The sequence below is a fragment of the Schistocerca nitens genome, unplaced genomic scaffold (assembly GCF_023898315.1).
Source record: "Schistocerca nitens isolate TAMUIC-IGC-003100 unplaced genomic scaffold, iqSchNite1.1 HiC_scaffold_220, whole genome shotgun sequence".
NCBI lineage: Eukaryota > Metazoa > Arthropoda > Insecta > Orthoptera > Acrididae > Schistocerca > Schistocerca nitens.
Window position 1 is genome coordinate 21,217 of NW_026045761.1, and position 3,536 is coordinate 24,752.

Genomic DNA, 3,536 nt, shown 5'->3' on the forward strand with positions numbered 1-3,536 from the left:
ATTTCTTGAACCGTTTACGAAATTTGCGGTTGATACAACCACACGGTTTACGACGAGCAGGACGAAGTACCGGTCGCGCCGCGAGCAACCCGCGCGCAGTCACGGCACAGCCCGTCCGTCGACATATCATTCAATATCTCGAGAACGGTGATAGCTATCGATCTGCTCTCACCTTTAAAAACAATTTCGATATGTTGACTAAATTTCATACGCAATAATGTATTACCTAAAATGAACTGTACGCAAAGTGCACGCAATGCGTTTTTACCTCTGCACACTCATTCAAATTTCGTGTAAAGGTTTACGTAAATGCGATACAGCAAGTAACCACGACGAATAACGAAAAGAAATTCGGTCCTTTATCGAGAGAAGATATCAGGCTGTAACATGGCCAAGAATCAAAATTTTCTACTGAATAGTTTCCTTGGAATCGGATGATAAGTATTTCATAGCTGCCGCCGCGTCCGCGCCAGCGGTTCGTCGAAAGTTCGTGTGGCCCAGGATTCTGTACCTGACGTCACGCTCAGCGCGTTCTGTGATTGGCGGCGCGCACCTGGAGCGCGTCACGCGGCAGCGGAAGCGGTTCGACATGGGCAAACCGCGACGCAGAGCCCGCCACGCCTTGCCGCTGACGCCATTTCCATGGCAACCACGCCGCTGACGCGCGGTTTTGACGCGCGGCAGCCCTAGTGGGAACCGGCCTTTAATGACCAAACATTTATTTACACACACAACGCGCACTCCAAGCATAGCCGCGCGTGTTCGGCCGTCCTCCCTCTAACTGCGGTCCGCGAAGATGTTTCAGAATTCCATTCCACAACAGCAAAACCTGCTTTCCCCACTTAGCGATTCTACTGGGCCATAAGTGACGATTGACTGATGCTTCACCACCCGTGCCACAACCCCGGCGAAGTGAGGCAGCCACAGCTCGCCCCGCCAGCCGCCGCCACCGAACACCGGTGAAAGTTGCATCCCAAGCAGCGCTCACACCACTCTCACATTCGAGGAATCTTCAGGTGCCACTCATCTCTGCTGTTGAGTGCAAGGCGTGTTGACACACACACACACACACACACACACACACACATGGTCAACCTCTCTACTCATCCCATAATATATGCAATAGTAACTTTACAATCCAATATCTACAAAGCCTACACATTATAAGCCACAGTAACTTTGACAATACATTTGACACAAAACAGTGCACTTATCTTATTCCTACAGCGTCTATATACCGCAATGCTCTCCAATCCTAGGAAAGCAGCGTCAACCTGCTCCTTCTCTCTACAGACCTGACACTCAGAGCTTACATCCCTCTTACATGGCCGGCCGAAGTGGCCGTGCAGTTAAAGGCGCTGCAGTCTGGAACCGCAAGACCGCTACGGTCGCAGGTTCGAATCCTGCCTCGGGCATGGATGTTTGTGATGTCCTTAGGTTAGTTGGGTTTAACTAGTTCTAAGTTCTAGGGGACTAATGACCTCAGCAGTTGAGTCCCATAGTGCTCAGAGCCATTTGAACCCTCTTACATCAGCGGACCTAAGTACCCTCAGAACTCTTTTTACAAATTCGGTATCCTCCCCCCTCAGCATAAACGCCTTACTGTCTCTCCTTCCTTGTCTGTTCGCTTTTCTACAAACATCCTCAGACTCATAGACTGCAAAAACACATGTACTTTCTCCATAATATTACACAATTTTAGCTGCACTTCTCGATATCGTGCACTAGGCTACACCCTACCGATCACTAGTTCATCATAATTCCCAAGATATAGACTTCAAATTAATTATCTACAAACGCCGAACATTATCTATGTGCAGCATGCTGTAAACCACTGACTAACTAGAAACAAACATACGCAATATGATATTTCCACTCTTGAATACCAGTCCCAGTCATGTAAAATATTCGAGATCTTGGATATAATTTACACATCAACTAAGATCTGTCCCACGTCTAGAGAACAGACAAGTGTGTATCCAACACACCACAATCGATCTTCACTTAACTAAATAAAGGAAGCAAATATACAGAAGTAGTCAACCGAACAATCTACATCGCATCAAATAACACTCCAACCCAAATGAATCATCTTCTCAAATTCTGACTTGATCACCAAAGCCGCCCAACACATACTATTACTTCGCTATTCCGTCGGCTAGAGGACATCAAAGTTAACTCTTACAGATCGATACACTCCAACAGGTCTCTGCATTCGGACAGCTGCTCCAGTTATTTATTATTATTTATGATCATTTATTATTATTTATTATCATTTATGATCGTTTATTATTAATTATTATAATTTATTACTTATTATTATTAATATCATGCGCGTATGTTCGCCATGAGGTCTGGAGTCCAACTGGGTTAGTACACATTGAAACCAGCAGATTTTGGTAGGGAGTTTGAATTTTGCTGAATGATCATACAAATCGTTTACCTAACAAAAATGCCTCCAAGTTCAACGGTGTTTAGCTCCTATCAAAGCCACCAGAGCGCTCTGTCATCACGTAAGTTGATTACGCATTTCCCATTATTGACAATGGCTACACCCATTGCGAAACGTGTCACCTTTCCCGAACCTGCATGCTACAGTAAAATTCCAACTTGGCTTTAGTCACACCCGACAGATCGTTCAGCTGATCCCATTTCCAGATCTTTGTGTATCTGATATGTGCAATTTAAATCGGAGAAAGACATACCCATTACCTTCTGCAGCCTGTTTAGAAACAGAACGACCTCAGTTACTGCAGCAGGAACTTGTCTTCACCATTCACCGGAAATGCGAGCGCCGCTGGCGGCATGTCATATCTACACATCTGTCCATCTAATCAGCAGTCCACTCAGCCCCAGAACCAGCATGCCAAACTGGGCTCTCTCTATACCTGCTCTCCAGCTATTGTCTAACGACATACACTGCATAAATGGATTCCTGAGTAGCGCAGATCTCTATCCTCCCCCCCCCCCCCCCCCCTGCGTTACGTCCGGGCAAGTATTCTATGCACGGTTTGGTCCACCAGCCGATGGGACTGGGTCCTGGGAGCCTTCCGCGAGACGTACATGTACACAGACATACAGAAAACAGAGCAAGCGCTCTCCGAATGTGGGGGTGACTGGATACGCCTGGGTTACATTTACAGACAATTTTAGAACACAGAACGATACGTTATATCGCGCTCGCATAGATCGATGTGACATAAAATCGAAAGAAATGCGAAAACTGATTAGCACATACATATAAACTAACCTAACATGCACAGAAATGCGGTGAAAATGAGAATGTACTTGTTTATCTTCTGGTTCGTAGGGAGCAATTTGTACATGGAGTCATGTATGCGGCAACAAGAGGAATGTAGGAACACGATGACATTGTAGCGAGCGGAATCAGTAAGGTAGTCAATTTTTTCTCGTTGAGTCCGTATTACAGTGTATGTCTTTTGGGGTAGCAGGGATACTCGGGAGTTGAATACTGTATTTGATGCTTTTCAGGAGGACAGATAATTATTTACGTCTAAACTTACATCTGTGTTAAA